This window comes from Neopsephotus bourkii, unplaced genomic scaffold, assembly GCF_033783945.1.
Source record: "Neopsephotus bourkii isolate Nb327-2 ecotype Australia unplaced genomic scaffold, CSIRO-AGI_Nbou_v1 NB_1184, whole genome shotgun sequence".
NCBI classification, from domain to species: Eukaryota; Metazoa; Chordata; class Aves; order Psittaciformes; family Psittacidae; genus Neopsephotus; species Neopsephotus bourkii.
In genome coordinates, this window is record NW_026901669.1 from 15,737 (window position 1) to 39,600 (window position 23,864).

Consider the following 23,864-nt stretch of genomic DNA (forward strand, 5'->3'; position numbering starts at 1 on the left):
GATCATCGTGACTGCAAGCAGTGATTGAGGACTAGAGGAAAGCAAATGTCACTGTTCAAGAATGTCAGGGATGAGGACTGTGAGAACTATGCGCCATCCAGTCTTACCTTGATCCCTTGAAAGATGATGGAGCAACTAATCCAGGAAAATATTTTAAGATGCATGAAGGACAAGAAGGTGACTGGGAATATTCTGCATGTGCTTAACCAATCTTCTACAATGAAATGACTTAGTAGATGGAGAGCACGGGGTATTGTCTACCTGGCTCTGACACTTGGCTCCCATTAGTTCCTCAAAGCAAAACTGGTGAGTAGACAGTGAGATGGACTGAAAACTGGCTGAACAGTCAGTGATCAGTGGCACAAAGCCTGGTTGGAACCTAGTCACTAATGTACCTCAGGGATCAATGCTAGGTTCAGTCCTGTTCAATGTCTTAATTTACGGGTAATGGACAGCTACCCCAGGAATGGGCCATTAAGTTGATTACAGAATAGGGACATCTCTCCTATTAGGTACAACTGAGAAAGCTGAGACTGTTTATCTTGGAGAAGGCTCAGGGGGGGTCTTATCATCATGTACAAATACCTGAAGGGAAGGTGTAAAGAAGGTGAAGCCAGGCTCTTTCTGATAGTGTCCAGTGACAGGACAAGAGGCAATGAACACAAACTGAAACATGGGCGGTTCCTCTTGAACATAAGAAAACACTTTTCCATCCTTGGAGATATTAAAACATCTCCTGGACACGGCCCTGAGCAACCAGCTCTAGGTGGCCCTGCTTGAACAGTAGGGGTGGACAAGGTGACCACCAAGGTCCCTTCTAGCCTCAACCATTTCTTGATTCTGTGATTTCTTGAAACAGCTTGATGCTGGTACTGAAAAGTAGTACATTTTCTCTCCTGTCTCAGTGAGGAGAGGTGGATATGCCTGGCAGAACCCCATCCTCTGATGCCAATCATCAGCTGCATGCAGCAGTAGGGCTCCTTTGGGCTTTTACCTCAAGCTTGAAAGGACTGGGCTCTGTGAGAAAATCCATCAGCGTAAATTCTCTTGGAAGAGGAATGTACTGTAATCCATGTTTTCCCTGGCTGTGTCCTGGATAGTTTCTTATGACCTATTTCATACTTGCATAACCCCTTGTAGTTAATTATGATTGTTCATTTGCATGGTCACAATTCTGCAGCAGTCCATCTGTTACACAGGCATGTGCTGATATTAAACCACCTGATCTCTTGCATTACCTGGGAGGAATTCAGGACATACAGTATCACAGTATCACAGTATGTTAGAGATTGGAAGGGACCTCAAAAGATCATCTAGTTCAATCCCCCTGCCAGAGCAGGAACACCTAGATAAGGTTACACAGGAACGTGTCCAGGTGGGCTTTGAATGTCTCCAAAGAAGGAGATTCCACAACCCTTCTCAGGTTTAAGTGGAACCTCTTGTGTTCCAATTTATACCCATTGCCCCTTGTCCTTTCATTGTTTGCCACTGAGAAGAGCCTGGCTCCATCCTCGTGACACTCCCCCTTTATATATTTATATACACTAATAAGGTCACCCCTCAATCTCCTCTTCTCCAAACTATAGAGACCCAGCTCCCTCAGCCTCTCCTCATAAGGGAGATGCTCCACTCCCTTAATCATCTTAGTTGCCCTGCGCTGGACTCTCTCCAGCAGGTCCCTGTCCTTCTTAAACTGAGGGGCCCAGAACTGGACACAATATTCCAGATGAGGTCTCACCAGGGCTGAGTAGAGGGGAAGGAGAACCTCTCTCGACCTACTAACCACCCCCCTTCTAATACACCCCAGGATGCCATTGGCCTTCTTGGCCACAAGGGCACAGTGTCGGCTCATGGTCATCCTGTCGTCCACTAGGACCCCCAGGTCCCTCTCCCCTACACTGCTCTCTAACAGGTCGTTCCCCAACCTATACTGGAACCTGGGGTTGTTCCTGCCCAGATGCAGGACTCTACACTTTCCCTTGTTATATTTCATCAAGTTATTCCCCACCCAACTCTCCAGCCTGTCCAGGTCTCACTGGATGGCAGCACAGCCTTCTGGCATGTCAGCCACCCCTCCCAGCTTAGTGTCATCAGCAAACTTGCTGATAGTACACTCAATCCCCTCATCTAAATCGTTGATTAATATATTAAATAATACTGGTCCCAGTACCGACCCTTGAGGCACTCCACTAGATACAGGCCTCCAACTAGACTCCATCCCATAGACTACAACTCTCTGGCTTCTCTCCTTCAGCCAGTTCACAGTCCACCTCACTACCCCATCATCCAGACCACACTTCCTCAATTTAGCCGCAAGGATGCTGTGGGAGACCGTGTCAAACGCTTTGCTGAAGTCAAGGTAGACCACGTCCACCGCTCCTCAGAGATTATGCTTTCCTTTCAGAAGTTTTTGTGTACTTCAAGTCTTTAATCTTCACAGAAATTCAGGTTGCCATTGTCTGTGAGCATCTGTGCTACACACGTTAGTGCTATTCAGAATGTCAAAATCGAGTAGGTGTTACGGAGATACTTTAGGGAGTTATACTCTTGAAAAGAACAATGATTGTATTGTCCTGAATGCCCACTGGCTATAAAATTCATCATGAAATAGGATCATATCACAGTGTCCAGGGGAAGGAGATACCAAGAATAACATGGCAGCTCAGATGAATCTGTTGGACTGTACACAGCACAAAAGTGACCAACTGTTGTCGGAGGCTAACTATGCCGAAATGCCAAAGCAGAACTCCAGGGTGAGTTGAAGTATTTCCCCTTCATATGTCTCCTGTAGTAAACTAACCTTCTGCCGTCAAAGTTTTGAATTATTTGAGAGGGAAATAATGTGTAGATTGTGGATAAACACAACTTCACAGGTATTTGAGTGGGTATTAGACACTATACTGAAAAGAGAAAGGATAGCGTTTTCCACTGCCTTCTGCTGACCAAAACACATCCCCAGAAGCAGTGTGAAAAAGTTTTGATTCAGGTGTAGAATGTAGGATTGTCTCAGACAAAACAGCCGTGCTTGTACTGTCTGCTTAATAACAGAGCCCATGATATCACTACATTGAAGTGCCTGGTTGATACAGCTCATAATTAGTAGAATGAATAACCCAGATGAAGGAGAGTAAATCCGTCTACTTAAATTAATCTCAAAGGAAAACCCCTTGAGATAAAGCCCCAGATTCTTACCATCGAAGTTTTTAGCCACTGACTGCAAGAGGACCACTGTGGCTAGGCATTCACCCTGGTCCCAAGTACTGGAACAACATAGTGTATACCTGGCTATATGGAAATGTAGCCAACAAGCCACAGTTAGACTGGAATCACCACCTCACACTTCCTACTACCAGTCTGTAAAGATGTGGATTATGATTGAGGCTGTTGGATTCCAGCCATGGTTTTTTTATCTTGGCAATGATTTTAAGGCCAAATTAGCATCTGAAACTAGAAATATGTGGTTAGTTTTCATAAGACTAAAAGAGAACCAGCCAATAAACATTTTCTGTGAATATTTCAGTGGAGATTATCTCCATGAACCCCTTTTTGCCACCTATTTAGAGATCTCTAGCCATAAGCTAAGACAGCCATGTTTGCATTGAAGCATGGACCAAATACTAGAATGCCTCTATTTTCTGAACACAGTTAATTTTCTTCAGTGTCTAAATTTGTCTTTCCTTTTTGTCAACTAACAATCAGGTAGATTTTTTCTGGCCTTGTTTTGGGGGATGATGACTAAGAAGAAGAAATTGCTTGCATTTTTTGCAAAGTATATTCTGATCTTATTTTGGTACTCTAGGAAGTAATCGTCAACTGCACTTAAGTTCATAAAATAAAGGAAGGGGGTTTTGTTGTCACTGTAATTATGCCAAGAGCAAAAGCAGCCCAGTTCCCAACTGCTGAAAATGGTGAGCAAAGGCAGTGTGTATCTGACTTGGCAGCTTCCAGAGGAAACACGTGGTCTACCAATTCACAATGGGAAGTGTTAGTACCTGAATAAAACACTAAGGATGAGAAAACACTGTCTTTTGCTTCCTGCTATGCATGAAACTTGAAAACAGCTTCAGAGATACGTTGTTCAGGGCTATGCCATCTCCTTTAGGTGCTACACAGCATCCATTTCCACAACTGCATCATGCAGCAGAAATCCACCCATCACAGTGCAGGATTTGAGTAAATCCATGGATGACCAAGACTGTAGTGACTTCAGGAGACCAGTCTTTATTGCTGACATATTACCTGGTCTAGTGGAAGGTGTCCCTGTGTTGATGCAGGAGCTACGGACAAACGCAGAGACGATCAATGTGATCAAGCGATTGCCAAATTTATTCACACACATTGACAGCTTTTATAATACACAAGAATAGCTGATGTAACCATTATAGACTCCGATTGCTTAAAAGTGCTAACCACACATTCTTGTGACAGATTGGAGGCGAACGGGAAAATTCTGCCAACTGTTACTTTTACTACTTTTAGCGTGACACTTTCAGTTTCACCATCCCGCTCCCGCATCCTGTTATCCTTGAGCAACTACCAAGCCTCTTTGTTCTACTGCATGTAGCTGACCCTTAATAACCTAAGGTTAGGCCTTGCAGCCTGGGTAACTTGAGTACAAGCCTCAGAGTTTGGCTGAGACCAGACAGCTGGGATTGCTTCTCATGTCCATCGTTCAGCTATATTCTTCACAACCGCCGTCTCCTAGAGCTAAGAGGTCTGGGTTGGTCACGAAGTGTCCTCCGTCCCTCAGCCAATCCACATCCCTGCTCATGGCAGGGGGTTGGAACTGGATGAGCTTTAAGGTCCCTTTCAGCCCAAAACATTCTAGGATTCCATGAAATGTCCCAACAATAAAAAGCTGCCCCATTTTAGGCAAGTTGCCAAAACCAGAGCTGTTTTTCCCTGACTTGCCATATAATTCTTGGCCATTGTTTTTATCTTAAGATCACAGGTTACATAGTTCCTCCCAAATTCAATCATTCATAAAGGCCTGTTCCTTCACACATGCCTATTTAATAAATGAACTATGATTACAAGTGTTCTAAGGCTTTGGAACACTTAAGATGGAACTTTATGTATTTCTTAAGTTGTATACAACTTACCTGAAGATGCTATGAACATGTTTCAAGAAGTGTTGATTCTGGGACTCCAACCTCTATGGTGTCTCAGAGCTCAGTCCAATTTAGGCATTATTTGTTGAACAAGTGCACAGTTTCCCTAGTATGAGATCCTGCTTTCCTGTAGAGGCAGACAAGTTACGTACAGAGAGAAGTCATATTAGACCAAATGATAATCAGGAAAACACAAACAAAATTTGGGTCACTGATGCCATGAATCTGGTGGTGTTATTTGTTCTCTGCAAGCCTAGTTTTGCTTTTTTTCCATAGAATATACAGCTACAGTAACATTGTTCCCCAGGGTTTGTTTTGTTTAATATCTTTATCACTTTTGAAGGTGATAGGTTTGAAGGTAGGTGACAGGTGACTTTGATAGGTGACAGGTTTGAAGATTTTGATTGGATGTTAAGGAAAACATCTTCACTAAAAGGTTTGTCAAGCATTCAAAGAAGCTGCCCAGGGAAGTCAGCATTCAGGTTGGTATTGATGTGATACTTAGGAACATGGTCTAGTGGTGGACTTGGCAGTGTTTAGGTTAACAGCTGTACTCAACAGTCTTAAGGGCCTTTTCCAACCCAAATGTTTCTATGATTACTAATAGATCAGAGGCACCTCAAGCAAGTTCTGTGTGGAGCACTTTCCAACTGAATCTGTTTCACTTGTATGGAAAAGTTTACTGTGGAATTTTCCCAAGGAAAACTTTCCAGTTTGAATGAATCAGCTAGTCTGCTACGGAAAAATATGATCTCTGTCTGCAAGATCATTGCTTTCCTCACCCCAGCTTAACACTGAAGAAATGTTCTCCTGACAACCTACTGAACAGAGCTAGTATTTAGAGTGTTTTGTGCTTGTGACATAGTCAAAGGATCACACACATGTTGAAGCAGTGCTCTGGGTAGAGAAAAGACCTTACTTTCCCCACTCCTTGGCCTCAGAGGTAGCTGGCATGTGTGGAAACAGAACGAGGGCTGGACTGGGAAGGAGATAAGACTGGGGTTTCTTGCTCAGAGCTCTCTTCCTGACCCTTTCATTGTGACCTGCCACCTCCAGGCAGGGACAATCCCGTGTCAGACTCTAGTTGTGGTTTCTTATGCCTGTGACATTTGTGGTGGGCTTGAGACCTGGCTGCCTGCAACTGCTGTCACCATTGTCACTAAGACACCTGGAAGTATCTTCAAGGCTCTTCTCCATGGGATACCAGTGCCAATAGGAAATCACAGGTAGTCTTTTTCAGCCATGGAGGATCTGGTGTCTGGGTTATTTTTCTGCAGAGGTGAAGCGCTACGTTACGTTTTCCTGCACTGAAGCTTTGCTGCCACTTTATTTCTGAGCTCTGTTACATTTGTGGGGTCATTCTCGAGTTCTTTGCTACGGGATCAACATTTGTCTACTAAATGCTGGTGGTGTTCTCAATAAAGCACTTAGTTATTTTCATAAAACTTTTTGGTAGTATATGCCTTTCAGGCTATCACATCATTTGCAGACTCAATTGAAGTGGACTGATTGTCTTCAGAGTGAACAGACAGGAGAAGATTTGATGGGCACAGAAACAACCTCTGTTTACAGACATTATTAGAGAAATAGTAAGACCATGTCTGTGCAAGTTGAAGCTGAAAGGAACTTCTTGTGAGTGCTCGATCCTCCTCTGTGTAGAATGTATTTTCAACGATGTGTGCATATCAAAGAGTGATCTGCTGTTGACAATTCAAGAACAACTGTGAATAAATCCTGTTGGACTTAATGCTGTCTGTAAAGCAGGCAAAATACGATTTTTGCCCCATGATTCATCTAACTAATGAGATAAATGCAACCTCTAGGTCTACAGAAAACCAGTTTTCTCTCTGTCTCATATATCTGATGATATAAGAGCTGAAGGGAGGGAGATAATTTTTTACTGATCAAAATGCTATAAGAAAAGTACATTTTTAAAGTTAAAATACATCAGAATCTAGTCAAGGTTCAGTCCTTTCAGACAGACATTTTTCCTGAGGCAGCTCAAGGAATTACTGTTATTAGTTTTCACTGTGTAGGGCTGGCACTGGAGCCAAACTCCCACCCAAATGCTTGCTCACCCCTTCTGCCCCAATGAGGGGAGATGTGACAACAGGAAAAACAGGAGTAAGAATGCTCATTACCTGAGGTAGAGACAGAGAGACTGCATACTAGTTACCATTGTGGGGGAAAAAACAGCTTGACCTGGGGAAATCAGCTTAATTTATTGCCAAATTAAAATTATACATTTATTTACTTAATATATTATACAGATATACCTGTGATATATCTTTATATATAAATAATTTGGGTATACTTTATATAAATATATAATGTCTTATATAAAAATATAAAAATGTGTTTATTATATAGGTTTGTATTTTGGTGTTGGAAGGGACCTTCAAAAGGCCATGTAGTCCAGACCCTCAGCAATGAGCAGGGACATCTTCAACTAGATCAGGTTGCCCAGAACCACATCCAGCCTGACCTTGTATGTCTCCAGGGGTGGCACACCTACCAATATATAATATTATAATTTATGAATATGTAATTATATATAATTCTGAAAGTATTGTTACGTAATTACTTAGACATATAATTATAGAACCATAGACTCACAGAACAGTTAGGGTTGGAAAGGACCTTAAGATCATCTATTTCTAACCCCCCTGCCATGGGCAAGGACACCTCACACTAAACCATGTCACCCAAGGCTCTGTCCAGCCTGGCCTTGAACACCACCAGGGACGGAGCATTCACAACTTCCTCACGAAATTATTGATTTGATCACTGGAAACAACAATGAAAAAGAAACAAACAAGAGTGTACCCGCTTACAGAAAACACTTTTTCTCCCTTCTTTTCTTGTTTTACATTCAGTCTCTTACCTGTGAACTCTGGGTTCCCAGTGAATTCCAAGAAAAGCATTTAGTTACAAAACTCCTCTAAGACTATAGAGACTCCTTGTCACAGACAAATGAACCTTGCTGTAAAAATTTTTGAGAAAAAAAAAACTTAACTTGTAATGCAGCTGTAAATGAAGGAGGAAAATGTTGTTTAGATAGCAACTTTAATACCTAGCAAGTTTAATTAAACTCATGTCCTTAAGGAAAAAAGTCAAAATTTCCCTTTTCTTCTGTGAAAAGGTTTTAAAAATATAAACTTCCACATGTAATCAGAAATACCGGAAAGAAGTATATAGAGAGACTAATTAGCACTGAAACACTGAACTAGTAATAACTAATAATACTGAAGTAATAAGTCTACTGCACTTCTGTCAACCCAAAATAGCTTACAGCTTAATTAGACCTTTGGCAAGATGGAGGTTCAGCTAAGGGAAAGAATCATAGAAGAAGGTTGGAGTTGTCTTACCTTTTGAAGAAATGGGCAGGGGGAATACTTAGTGCTTCAGGAAAATAATTGACTCAGATTTTTCTTGCTATAATTCCAGATAGAAAAAAACAATGCGGGACAGCTTTGAGGAGCTGTGATGTGGGTCCAATATCAAGCAAAAATTTAAGCATCTTCATCCTCTTTGTTGACTGGTGCTGGAAGATTGAGGCTAAAAATTACATGGTTGGGGAATGTTGTGGAGGTTGGGCAAGAGTTGTAGCAAAGCATAGAAATAATACACAAAGACAACGAGGGAATGATACATTTAGAATCTGGACTGGGGCTTCCAAAAAGGTCTTCTAGAAGCAAGATGTGGCAAGAGAAATGCTGGTGAAAGTGTTGGCCTGCTGCTGACATGGGACATTGCAAAACCTGAGATACTCAATGCCTTCTTTGCCTTAGTCTTTACTAGAAAGACAGGACTTCAGGAGTCCCAGGTCCCAGAGACCAGGGGAAAGCGGAGAAAGGAAGACGTGCTTTGGTGAAAGATAACCAGGTCAAGCAACACTTAGGCAAACTGGACATGCAGAAGGGCCCTGATGGGATGCCTCCACAAGTAAGAAAGCTGTTTAACACCACTGCAAGGCCACTTTAAATAATCTTTGATCATGATGACTGGGAGAAGTCTCCAACAAGTAGAAGAAAGAAAATGCCACTGCATTCATTATCTTGAAGATACTTCAAGAAAAGCAAAAAGGAGGACTCAGAGAACAAAGGGCCATTCAGTGTCACCTTGATCCTTGAGGTGTAGGAGTAACTAGCCCTGGAAATCTTTTCCAGACACACGAATAAGGAGTAGTAAGCACAGATTCACTAGTGGGATGTCATGCTTGATAAACTTGGTAAACTTCTATGAAATGACTGGCTTGGTGAATGGGGAAAGAGCGGTGGGCATTGACTACCCAGAGTTCAGTAAGGCTTTTGACAGTAAGATCCTCATAGAGCAGATGATGTATGGGCTTGATGAGCAGAGAGGGGGATTGAGAACTGTCTGAACGGCCAGGCCCAAGGGTGGTGATTGGTGCCATGAAGTCTAGTTCAAGGCCAGTAACAAGTGGTGTACCCCAAGGGGTCAGTACTGGGTCTGAACCTGTTCAACGTTTTCATAAAGGATCTGAGTGTACTTTCAACATGTTTGCAAGTAACATAGAACCAAGAGGAGTGGCTGATATACCTGGAGGTTGTGCTACCATCCAGAGAGACATCAACAGGCTAGAGAAATTGGCCACCAGAATTCTCATGCAGTTCAGTAAAGGAAAGTGTACGTCCTTCATGTAGAAGGGAACAATTCCAAGCACCAGTTCATGTTGGGAGGCACCCAGTTAGTAAGCAGCTTTTGCAGAAATCAACCCAGGGGTACTGGTGGAGCCAAAACTTTCACCAGTTTTGCCAAGGTGGCATGTGGTGGGTATCATGGTTTAAGTCCAGCCAGTAACTCAGAACCACGCAGCTGCTCACTCACTCTCCTTCTTACACCAACACTTCCAGCAGGATGGGAAGGAGAATCAAAAGAATGTAACTCCCACAGGTTAAGATAAGAAAAGTGCAATAACGAAAGTATAATACAAAACTACTACTGCTACCACCAATAATAATAATAATGATAAGGGAAATAACAAGGGGAGAGAATATAAAACTAAAAAGGGAAAAGAAAAAATCCAACAATAAACCCAAATGGTGCGCAATACAATTACTTACCACCCACAGACCAATACCCAGCCTGACCCTAGCAACAATCTGGGCCTTTCGGCTGACTCCTCCAGTTTATATACTGGGTATGATGTCCTGTGGTATGGAGCCCTTTTGGCTAACTCAGGTCAGGTGTCCGCAACAATGGAACAGGGTGTGCAGTGACTGTCACACAGGACACTAGATGGGCACAGACTTTTTCTGGAAGCGCACAGTGAGAGAACAAGAATAAATTGAATAAAGGAATTTCTCATCTAACATGTGGAAAAACTCCTTTCCCTTGATAGCTGTGCAGCCCTGGAACAGAGACAAAAGAAATGGGGAGATCCTTGGAGATATCCAACCCTTCACTGGAGAAGACCCTTGGCAAGCTGATCTGCTTGATCCTGCTTTGAGCAGAGGGGCAGAACTGGAAAATTCTATAAGATTCTGCCAACCCACATTTTTCTGCAGCAATGAAAATGATAGGTCAAAATATTTTGATTCTGTTTAAAAAGGAGATTCTCAGCATTTCAGTTTAGAATTGCTAAAATATTTGGATCTGATCTGAACAGAGAATAAATATAATAGTCATATTGACAGACTCCTCTCTGAGGAGTGTTTCCTAAGCAACAATTTCTGCAATTTGCAAATAAAGATTCCCAAGATAAATTACAATGATTTCTCAGATTAAAGGATCCATAATCCAGGCGGGGAAACCAAATCAGGGAGTGTATGAGAAAGAGGGCAGAGTCACAAGCTGCAAGCAAACAGAAAGTCTAAAGAGTTGCCATACTCAAATATAAACAAACAGCAAACAAAACTGGGTCAGACAAGAAAATTTTGTCTTACTGAATCAAGCCAGAACATATGCGTGCTGCTTGGAACCATACATAATGAGGAAATACATTGTTTTTTGGTTTGGGTTTCGGGGTTTTGGTTCAGTTTGGGGTTTTTCTTGTTTGAGAGACAGTTTAGAAGAAAATGCAGTGTTTTCTGAATACTGTGATGGAAAATACACAGTGTCTGCAGTGTATACATCACCCTTTTATAATTTGTCCTAAAATGTCATCATTTTAACAGCTTAAATGTATTCAAACTCTCTAAGAAGAAGTATGAAAAGATAATCATCAAAGTAATCATCACATAAAATGTGCTGGTCTCCCAGTTGCTAATTGTATCTCCAGAAGGGTTGACCTGGTGTCATGATAGACTTGTCAACAGGGAACACATCACTGTTTCTAAAGCTGAAAAAGGAAAGTAAATAACCTAATATACTTTCTAAAAGCAATCATTAGCACTGAATTTCTCTGAGTACTGAAAGATCTTGTAAATTGTTACTTGACACAAACAGGGAGAACAAAGTGTGAAGAAAACACCTATCAGAATTGGCCTATGTGTTCAATGCAGCCTTAAAACACATTTGTTTTTCCTAAATCCCTTGTAAAGTGTTTTTCAATATTTGAAAATCAAAATCTGACTGGTCTTTGACCAAAATCAAACAAAAAAGCATCACATTTATTTGTTGTATCTGTACTGAAGATTTTGCTTGCAGTTAAAAAAAATAGCTTTGAGATTCTTTGTTCCATCTTTTCAGCCATAATGTTGATCTCTGATGTGCTGAGTACTAAGCATATCATGGAGAGTTGGTACAAAAGTGTTTTTCTGGAATGTCTGCTGAACTGTCTTCATCCACATTCTGGCAGATGTGATCTTTAAGAGCTATGCGGCACTCTGTCTCCCTTTTTAATTTCCTTGAGAAATCTGTGTACACCTGGAATCCAAGAGAATCATAAAGGAAGGCTTAAGGCAATCTTCTCAAATTATGAGATCCTATAGAATTTCAGATGTTATCTTCTACAAAGAGGAAGTAATTCGTGTATGGTGTCCTGTGCTTGTGTAACTTCATGTGTGTCTATTTTATATCTATCTATCATCTATCTATCTATCTATCTATCTATCTATCTATCTTTTAATCTTTATCTTTCTTGTATGTGTTTCTGAAGGTGTATCTATATGTGTATGTGCCCTCATATGCATGTACACTGTGCCTTTGAATAGTAAGTCAAGAGCAGACCTGATTTGGGAGACCAATTCCTATTGCCAGGATACAGTCTGTTTCCTGTTTCCTTATGTGTTGACTGTATGTTTTCTTGTTCTGAAGATTTGCACATTATCTAGCACAGACACTGAATGTCTGTGGTTTTGAAGATAATTGTATACTACGTATTAGGGAGAGCTGTCTCTAAATTGCAAGCTGTCTTTTGTAGCAACATGCATGTGGATTAGTCTGGGCCATACAATCTTTTGTATTTGAGACTAGGCTTGCTGATAGGCCAGTATTTTACCAAAGGTGGTAATGAAGTGTGATACGAAGGTTACACATTGGCTACACTGTGGGAGAAGAGGGCTTTGCTCTACAGTGCTCATTAGCAAGGGCCTTAGGATGACCTGCATGCAGTGTGGACATCTGTAACAGGTCTGGCTTTTCTACAGCTTATAAGGCCCTTGGTTTTGGGTCATTTTGAGGTTGATCCAACCATTACCCTAGGACTGCCAAGTCCACCACTAAACCAGAGCTGAAAAGTTCATGGCATTCATTGCAATGCATCCTGCTTTGATGGTGCTGTGACAGGGAGTCTTGCGAAGCAGCAAACCTGGCAAACTTTGAACAGCTGGGTAACAGTTCCATTTGTGCATGGGGAGGCACATGTTTCATACCCAGGGTTGGTAATGTAGATATGAAAAGCAGCCTCCCATATATTGCACTTCACCAAACTTCAGAACAGGAGGTGCTTCAGATGTACCAACAGCAAAGTCTCCCTTTAGTGCAGTGAAATTTCCTATCACCTTCACCCACTGTGTCTGTTACCACCTTAAACAGGAGCCTCTCAACAATATCTTCATACTTAGCATCTAACTCTTTGCATTTAAGTTCCATAGCAGATCTTTTATAACATTTTTCAGATCAGATTCAACTGATTAAATCATCAGGTCAGGCAAAACTCAGTTTTCTTCTGACAGTGCACTTCTGAACATAAACAGAACACTAAACTATAGCCTGAGCACTGATTTTAAAGGTGCTGATAAAGATCTAAATAACTCAAAAGACATTATATGATTCTACATATGAAGCTGGATCCTTTGCAGAACATTCAGTAAGTCATATGCACCCAAATCTTGTACTTTTCTGGAGCTAGCTTCTTTTCTGAATTGCTGAGAATAGGCAACATATAGAGGGGTCCTGTAGCTGAAGGTGATTGTTTTTTCTCTGATATCTATGTTGAGTGGTTTCGTAGTGCAGGTATTTAGTAAAAGAAGTGCATTTAGTTTTGGCCTTCTCTGTCAAGAAACCCTAAGGCTGTCCGGATGCTTTTTTTACTTTCTCTCTTGCATGACTAGTTAATGTTTCTTACAAGGTCACTTGCAACCTGAAAGCAGCCATGCTTCTCTTGTCTAAACATCGAGACATCCTGAAAATTACATGTAGATGGTGTCAGTGGAGTCAGAATAGACTCCACTGGAAAATGACCACAGGAAAACTCATGAACCAATATTAGAATTCCACAGCAGCTTGGTGGATTCTAATCCATGGCATCATGACTTCATAATGCAACAACTACAGAGAAAAACAAAGGTACCAGAAAAATGATCTATCTCCATACAGTCTTTTTTGAGTACCTCATCTACTTACAAATAGCTGTGACTTCTAAAGATTTGCTGCTCTGTCTACAATGTAGAGAAAGAGATATTCCTGCCTGAAGAGATGTCTCTGGTTTTTTCCTCAGGCTACTATATGGATTTGTAGCTCCAAGAGAATGCAAATTTTCTTAGAAGTTTAACTGAGAGTGCAGAATATAAATATAGAAAACTCACTGTTTGAAATACAATAAACTCTGGAGTTCACTACCTTTGCTAGCATTTTCCATAATGATTTACATCTATTGTGTGTTTTCAGGAACAAAACACTGACTAAAGTTGGACTGTGAGAGATCTTCTATTGGTATAGGAAAGCAGACTCAGATTCACACCCTGAGTGATGATGTCTTTGTGGTTTTCCTTTGCTTACCAAATTAATTTCAATAACTCATTTTCTGGGAGTTACTGAAACTTGTTGAAGTTGGAAGAAAGAGCAGCAGAACATATTTTTTCCTGTGTAATTTAAGTGGGAACTGAATCTGAGATCTTGAAAGCCATGGTGATTGCAAATAGGCAATTAAACCCATCTGCTTATTAGTTGAGTTTATTTTGTTTAAAAAATAAGTTTCATGATGTAAAACCTGTTCTGATTAACCTTTTTCTGTTTGTACATTCAAGAGGCTCGAGACAAAGAACATAAATAAAAGCAGATTTTTAAAAGCTGTTATGCAGACTTCAAATTAATTTGAATTTATGCTCAAACATAACTTGACATAATGGCATAACTAAAAACCTGATTTGCGTTAAGAAAATTATGTATGATGCATTTGTACTAAATAAAATTAAGGGTCTCTAAACATATGTAACTCTAATGGTCTTCTGATTACTGACAAATTAAAATTGACCAAAAAAAAAAAAAAAACAAACCCAAACCCTGTATTTTGGAAGCTAACAGCTGTTATAAATACAAAACAAGGCTAGCACTTCTTTGCATCATTATGTCCTGCTTCCTGATCCTAAAGCTTCTGCTCCATTATGCCCAACCCAGTCAAGTGGAATAACTAAACGGTCTTACAGCCAAAGTCTTCTATATTTCCTCAGTGGATTTAGCCAGGACATCTTGCCCAAAATCACAGGCAGGAATTCCATTTCAGATACTATGACTACTAAAAATTATGAAGAGTGGATTAAGTTGTAAGAAGAGAAACCTACACCTGAAAAAAACAGTCTACAGCAAAGATACAGTGGATTACTGGGATGGAGAGTGGAAGGATGATGAGAGTTTTGCTGGAAGGCATGCTAGATACATATACCTGAGTGGCATGTTTTAGGCAAAGCCAACTCTGTCATGATTTCAGAATGGGAGACAGCTGGTCACAACCCTCCTGTCCTGCTTTTCAGTATTTCTGTAGCACAGTAATTTGTGAATAGCAGAAATCTTAGAATTTCATGACTGTTGAACCATAATAACAAATTCATACTTAAATTGACTTCAATGTGAAGGTAAAAGTACTCCCTTGTGAAAGTAATGGGAAGATCTGTCTCTCAGAACAGTCATGTCATGTATATACCCTGCAAAACCTCTAATGCCAACCATACCTACCAATCCGCTATTTCCTGAGGAAATATTGTCCCTGTCCCTACAAGGAATTATGCAGGAAATGGGTTTTATGTGTGCTGTGTATGCTGTTTAGAGGAGGAACATGTGGAATGATTGTCGCATATGAGCGTATGATGATGATGTGATGATATAACCTGTGATGATCAGGATACAAGAAGGGAGGTCATCACTCTTGTGGAATAACTTGGCTGGTGAAGGAAGGTGATCAGCTCCACAAAAGCGGGTCACTTGAGCAAAGACAGAAGCCAGCAGTTCCTGGAACATGTTTGGATGCACTCAGGCTGTGAGGACAGCCTTCAGCTATCTAGAAAAGGCAAGTGGCCTCCAGAGTTGTTTGTGAGCCTCCACAAAGTGACTTAGTTCAGCTCTCTTAGGATGAAGCCATGAATATCATTTTCTGATGAATTTTGGTGTGGTGGCTGGTTAGAAACAGTGTAGACAAGGCCTTTAGTGACATGGATTAGTGGTGGCCTTTGCAGTCCTGAAGTAATGCTTGGACTTTGTGATCTTAAAGGTATTTTCCAACCTAAATAATTCTATGGTTCTATGATTTGAAAATTAAACACTCCTTATTTGGGTGAGAAAGTTTCAAATAAATCCCATCCATAGTACTATTTCTCATAAATAAAAATAAATAAACAAATAAATAAATATTTAAATAAATAAATAAAAGGAAGTAACAGCTGCTCTTATCAAGCTGAGCTGATTCCTGTAGCTATGCTTGTCTCTGCAGTCCTGAAGTAATGCTTGGACTTTGTGATCTTAAAGGTATTTTCCAACCTAAATAATTCTATGGTTCTATGATTTGAAAATTAAACACTCCTTATTTGGGTGAGAAAGTTTCAAATAAATCCCATCCATAGTACTATTTCTCATAAATAAAAATAAATAAACAAATAAATAAATATTTAAATAAATAAATAAAGGAAGTTACAGCTGCTCTTATCAAGCTGAGCTGATTCCTGTAGCTATGCTTGTCTCTGCCTGCCCAAGCTTTTGACAGAAGTTGATGATGCCACACCAACCGCTGATAAATTAAGAGTCTGAAGTTGTGGGCAAAAAAACAGGGACATCAAAGAATTTAAAGTGATGATGAAACTGTAGTAGTCATGGAAATAGAAAATGTCTTTTATTTTCCCTGACTGCATGACAACAAGTTCTCAAACCTTTTCTTCTAAATGTGTCCTTAATGATAGCTGTGTCTGTAATACTTATGTGATGACTGCATCAAAAATCTACCTAGGAGCAGAAGCTAGTTGGATAGAGACAAAAAGAAACCATGATAAATACATTTTTTTACAGTATTTGAAAGAATATTACAGGGATGCCTGACACGTTATTACAGTTCTGTCACCATTTTGACTACGAAGGCTTATTTTTCAGAATCACAGCTCAACATAAAGTCAATCAGACAAACCTGGAGGCTGAGGAGAGACAGCAAAGGGTCCGTAATACAGTAGTAATGCCACTAATAATATTGCTATAGTTCAATCTAGTTTGGACCACACTGAACAGGAATCGGTGTGACTGGTGGGCACACAGTGACAAAGAGTGTCTCCTGTCTCAGAGATGAGGCGAGTTGTGTCCAGCTCCATAACTGTAGGCTTAGCTCCTTCCAGGACTCCAGCACCGCAACACATGGGCATCCTGGCTTCAGTCAGAGCTATGGCCATTGCTTTCAACTGCATAGAGCTGGCATACCACAGCTAACCACTCACCTAGTAGTGTGAGCTTGCAGCACAGAAACCCTTCCATGTGCTGGGCTGCATCTCCAGAGCATAAGCAGCACGCTGAGGGAGGGGATTCTTTTCCTCTGCTTCACTCTGGGGAGACTGCCCTGCAGTCCTGCATCCAGTTCTGGGGCAGCAACACAGGAGAGACGTGGAGCTGTTGGAGTGAGTCCAAAGGCCACAGAGATGCTGTGAGGGCTGGAGCAGCTCTGCTCTGGAGACAGGCTGAGAGAGCTGGGCTGGTTCAGCCTGGGGAAGAGAAGGAGGAGACCTTACAGCAGCTGCCAGCACCTAAAGGGATGACATGAAACATGGAGAGGGGCTTTTGACAAGGGCCTGTAGGGACAGGACAAGGGGGAATGGCTTTAACCTGACAGGGGAGATTGAGATGAGATCTTAGGCAGAAGTTCTTCCCTGTGAGGGTGGTAAGGCTTTGGCACAGGTTGCTCAGAGAAGCTGTGGTTGCCCCATGCCTGGTGGTGTTCAAGGCCAGGTTGGACTGGGCTTGGAGAAACCTGGTCTAATGGAAGGTGTCCCTGCCTATGGCAGGGGGTTGGAACTGGATGAGCTTTAAGGTCCCTTCCATCCTAAACCAGTCTGTGATCCTGTGATAACTCAGGCAGTTCCTCTGACACTGTGACACATATATTTTTTGCCACAGCTAAAGACTTGGCCCAGTGGAGAGTTACAGGGATGATCAGGAGTATGGAGCACCTGTCTAATGATGAGAGATTTAGGACCTGGTCCTGTGTAGTCTAGAGATTAGGAATCTGAGGAGAGCAATACTTCAGTAGCGACTTTTGGTTTTGCCTTTCAAGCAAAGCATCTCAGCAGCAGCTCAAGGCACTAACAAGACTAGAACAGTATAACACCTACTGAAAAAGTCAGAGAAACAGTTTGGGAATTAACTAGGGGAATCAATGCCTTGTCAAGAACATCAGTTCCACCCGGTGCACATTAGCATGTGAGAAAAGGGAGGTCCTGGTGAGATTGATGTCACATACTGTGAATGTGGAACTAGAAAGAAGCAGTCTCCCAAGAAGAAAGTCCTGCAACATGCATCCAGCTTTTTGGGAACAGGAAATACTTTCTGGAAAAGAAATGGCAGCAGAGGAAGCAAATGTCTGGATTGACTTCAAGAAATGAAATATATGAGCAATCAGATTAATGTCAGAAGGAAGAACTAATATCTTTATATTAAATACACATTTTCAGCTTTTGGGACTGTAGCTCACGAGCTCCAGTTGGCAAACAGTAAGAGGTATGTTTCCAATGTAATTTTTACTACCTGTTTTAATAATTGATTGTACCTTATCTAAACAAAGTCTTACAAGACTTTTCTGTGGAGACTGCAGGCAACCATCTCCTCCTTTCAAAGGAAAGCAGAAGGTATAGAAATAATGGGAACTGCTTCTTTAGGCCAACACAGTTTGCTACCTGAGAGCTGTTGGTGCACACCAGTGGAGATGCACAGGAGCTTCAGAGGTGTTTCATTTCCAGAGGAAGCCTGGAGATGTTTTGCTCTGTGCCTGTATAACAGAACAAACTGACACAACACATGAAACCAAGATCCACAGCGTCAATGGAAGCTGATTAGTCATCTTAGAGAGGATACTCATTTTCTAAACTTTCTGCACTTGTCTGGGTAGGGTGTTTTTAGTCTTCTCTTGTGTTCTTTCTTTCGAACAGCTAGTATTTTCCCATCTCAGACCTCCTGGGAGCTGTGCCTCCACTGAGAACTGTGTCATATGTGTAAGGGCTGCAAGTCCTGCCATGCCCTGTACTGGCTTAGTTATACACACATTTATTTTGTCCTTGGGATTACCAGGGGAACTTCTACAGACTACGTTGTTCTTGTTGTCCACTGATGGATCAAGGTAACCTAGCCTTGCTTAAACCTATCCTTGATCGTTTGCCTGGTGGAGGGACGTAATGTCCAGGTTTTCTTGGGCTCTTCTCTGTGCTAGAGTAAAGTCTCTTCCCACAGGAGGAGAGCTTTCTGGTAAGCAATTGGTTCTTGTCATTAGTATGATTCTTGCAGGCCTCCCTGCTTATGGTTTCCTGTCTAGTGCTTGCCTGGGCTTCTTAATTTGTCCCATAGCTGAATAGAAAGTCACAGCAGCTTTGGATGCCAAGGGTAGCACTTTTTCCTGAGGTACTGTATTATGTGTGTTATTTTGCTTTGTTTGGTTTAGGAAGGGAAAGCAAAGTGCCTTATAGCTGGTGAAGTCACATGTAGGTAGTATAAGGCCACTCACACGCCATGGCATGGTAGGCCTCAGCAGGTGTTTGGGTCCCATGAGAGAGAATAGACCAGACAGGGAGGACCTGAAAGAGTTGTTCTTTGTCTCAGATGAGAGGAACACCACCCCTTGGAATTCAAAAAACCTTGAGGAACAAAGGGAGAGATGTGCCTTGGGGAGATCACTTTTTTCTACAGGCAGGTTCCATCTGAGTCTCCTGGTTGGTAGAAGCAGCTGCCTTGTGTAAGGCAGGTCAAGCACTGTCCCTTCTTTGAGGGCATCCAGCAGCTCTGGCTCAGCGTTTCAGAGCAGAGGTTTGACCACTACCTATTCTCATGTCAGTCTGAGGTGACAAGGGGAGACAGAGGATAATTAGAAACAATCCCAAGAAAGACAAATTCTCAGGAGCTTTGTTTGCTTTCCTGAAAATGTCCTTTTGACTTTTCTTGGAAGTTCAGCCCCAGAATTCAAGGTCTGTGAGGGAGGGCTCTTAAACCAGGGAATGCCCTCTTTGGAAAAAAGTGCTTAAAGCCAGATAAGTTTGGAACAATGGCTAAGCTAGATTTTAGCAATCAGTCTGGTTGACAATGTTTGGAGGAGAAGTCCAAGTCTCTGTATCAAGTCTGTTTCATTCTCAGTACCACTGTTGAATGCACAGCTCTAAGAAGTCAAAAAGAGCTTTGGAAAAAGAGATAGGGCAGTAGTGATTAGGAACAAACAGATGTCTGGCAAGTCAAGGATATGTGAAAACAATTTCTGATGAACTAAATTCAGACAGGAATTAAAAGAGCACCTTCAGGGTTAATTGCAGGTGTTGGCTATGGGCGGAGAGCACTCTTCCATGCCAGCATCCTCCTGCATTTTTTGTGTCTTTAGAATTGCTGTTATATTGAGTCTGAGATGAGAATCTTGAATTCAACTTCCAAGGGTCACCTTGCGTGGAATAATGGAGAAAATTGTTACTCTTCTGGTTACCCACAAAAATTACACACAAATTCACCCACAAACAAAAAACAACAAACCAAAAACCATGGGATGGTTTAAGTAAGGAGAATGGAAAAAAATATCTACTTCATGGTAGGTCTTAGTAAGAGTGTTATTATGTTTACATACTATTGTACATGAGTTGGTAGTAAGCAATGTTTGCATCAGCCTCCACTTTTCATAAATACCATGAAGTTTCGCTCTCTCTTACACTTAGCTATCAAGCTGCTAAGTTGCTTGCACAGCTTCAAGGTGAGATCCAGTCCCTCAAGGAAACCCACATCCTGCAGATTCTAGGAACAGCACAATGCTGTAAGACTCTTTTGAAACCAGTGACACCATTCCAGAGGTGGAGTTGATATGCAAGGACCACAGTGTTTGCTCCCAAGGCTTTTTCAGTATTTCACACCATTAGCTTTACAAGCCTTGCCTTTTCTTTACCTCTGGACCCCATTCTCTCCTTCTTCTCCCTGATTCTTCTATGGTCAACTGAGTGGCTGCAACCCCAAGTCATCATGACCCTTCAGCTTCACCATCTCTAAGACTACCAACAGAAAGATGAGGCTGCATGGCTTAGTCTTTGACCACTAGACGTATAGGCCCAGGGAGTTCAGGACTACACTACAGACACTGTGAAAGCCAGGCTTGATTTTCCAATTCAGTGTTTCCAACAGGCTGTGATGGACTATGAATTCTCAGAAACTTCAGACCAACCATCTAAATTCTGTTGCTTTAGATGCCCTCAGTCAGCTAAGAGGGAAAGGGACACATTACCCAGGTAAAATTAAAAAAATTTAGAAGGCTCTCAAGTCATTACTTGTTCAGTTATAGTTCAAGTGTTATTAATTATTAATGAATATTCATTTGTTTTTCTTACATTCACAACGCATATAGCATGAGAAATTTAAGAAATGTTTACAGAAGTTTTCAACTCCTTTACTCTAGCCCTGCAAAAAACAAGTTGTAAACAAAAAAAAAATTTTAAATCTCACCAGATGGAAATGCGGGCAGGTGTATTACAGTGTTTATGAGCTTGAGGTTCTCCTCGTAAAAGGCATATGTCACCTACAAAAAGTCACAAACATTTGCTACAATGTCTCAACCAAATCCTGTAATCAAGACAACCCCTTGTAGGACTGCATTGGTTGCCCATAATAGATATGGTTTAATCTGATCAACTACAGAAAGGATTCCTATGATTTCCAGCAGAATGTTAAAGACTTATTAGTGTATATAAATATATAAAGGGGGAGTGTCACAAGGATGGAGCCAGGCTCTTCTCAGTGGCAAACAATGATAGGACAAGGGGAAATGGGTACAAACTGGAACACAAGAGGTTCCACTTAAACTTGAGAAGAAACTTCTTCTCAGTGAGGGTGACAAAACACTGGAACAGGCTGCCCAGGGAGGTTGTGGAATCTCCTTCTTTGGAGACATTCAAAACCCGCCTGGACATGTCCCTGTGTAACCTTATCTAGGTGTTCCTGCTCTGGCAGGGGGATTGGACTAGATGATCTTTTGAGGTCCCTTCCAATCTCTAACATACTGTGATACTGTGAATTCCCTCTTAAAAGCAATTGCAAGATGAGCAGGAGGTAGGTGGGCAGGAGGACCTTAGAATGAACTGGTGAGTACACAGGTACCAGGAAGAGTGACTTCAACCTTAATTGCAAACAAAAATAACAGACCAGTCAAGAGGATAATTTCAAGAACACAACCAATAGTGAATCTGGATTTTTAGACTGTGTTGATTTTTTGATACGCTCGAAGTTTGCCCTTGCAAAGCCAGCTGGGTAGCCGAAGGGAAAAGGAAGCAGCATATGGGACTTCACCTTCCCTTTTTCCTGCTTTTCTTGTTCTGGTGACCCAGCAATAAGTTCCAAAGCTGTCTACTCATGCAAATGTATCACAAGGAGCTGTAACTGCAGTAGCTGCTGACCCAGGAATCAACACTCCCAAATGTACAGCTCCATTCATCTGCAGGTGCTTACTGACCCAGATTTAGAAAGGCAGAACCAGAAGACTGTGGAGGGATGGAAATACAAACCTGAATCTGTTTTCCTGACCTCTCTACTACAGTTACCTCTATATCTGCTTGCACAGATACACCAAACAAAGAGAGGGCTTGACCTTGGTGTTCTTCCCAAGGCCAGCCAACGCGAATGAGTTTTGTACCATGTCATTATTGACACTGAGCCTTCTCTGAAGTTACTCAGTTCTTCCAGTTTTGATGGGTTTTCTGGTGTTGAAAATGTTTTCTTGAAATCTAATACGTTATTTCTTAAAACTTCCTTATAGATTTGGCTGCTCATCACACAAACATTGCATAGTTACTTTCTTTTTTTGTCTGATAAATATTGTAGTTTTCTGACCTAGCAGTTAGTTTGCCAAGCCCACTGTAGAAAATAATAGTGCAGTTTTACAGAGCTGTGAAACATCTGGATAGCTGTAATGTGTTATCACTGATACACTGTTATCACAGTATCACAGTAGGTTAGAGATTGGAAGGGATCTCAAAAGATCATCTACTCCAATCCCCCTGACAGAGCAGGAACACCTAGATAAGGCTACACAGGAACGTGTCCAGGCGGGTTTTGAATGTCTCCAGAGAAGGAGACTTCACAACCTCGCTGGGCAGCCTGTTCCAGTGTTCTGCCACCCTCACTGAGAAGACGTTTCTTCTCAAGTTTAAGTGGAACTTCTTGTGTTCCAGTTTGTACCCATTGCCCCTTGTCCTATCATTGTTTGCCACTGAGAAGAGCCTGGCTCCATCCTCGTGACACTCCCCCTTTATATATTTATATACACTAATAAGGTCACCCCTCAATCTCCTCTTCTCCAAACTATAGAGACCCAGCTCCCTCAGTCTTTCCTCATAAGGGAGATGCTCCACTCCCTTAATCATCTTAGTTGCCCTGCACTGGACTCTCTCCAGCAGGTCCCTGTCCTTCTTAAACTGAGGGGCCCAGAACTGGACACAATATTCCAGATGAGGTCTCACCAGGGCAGAGTAGAGGGGAAGGAGGACCTCTCTCGACCTACTAATCACCCTCCTTCTAATACACCCCAGGATGCCATTGGCCTTCTTGGCCACAAGGGCACAGAGTCGGCTCATGGTCACCCTGTAGTCCACTAGGACTCCCAGGTCCCTCTCACCTACACTGCTCTCTAACAGGTCGTTCCCCAACCTATACTGGAACCTGGGGTTGTTCCTGCCCAGATGCAGGACTCTACACTTTCCCTTGTTATATTTCATCAAGTTATTCCCCACCCAACTCTCCAGCCTGTCCAGGTCTCACTGGATGGCAGCACAGCCTTCTGGCATGTCAGCCACCCCTCCCAGCTTAGTGTCATCAGCAAACTTGCTGATAGTACACTCAATCCCCTCATCTAAATCGTTGATTAATATATTAAATAATACTGGTCCCAGTACCGACCCTTGAGGCACTCCACTAGATACAGGCCTCCAACTAGACTCC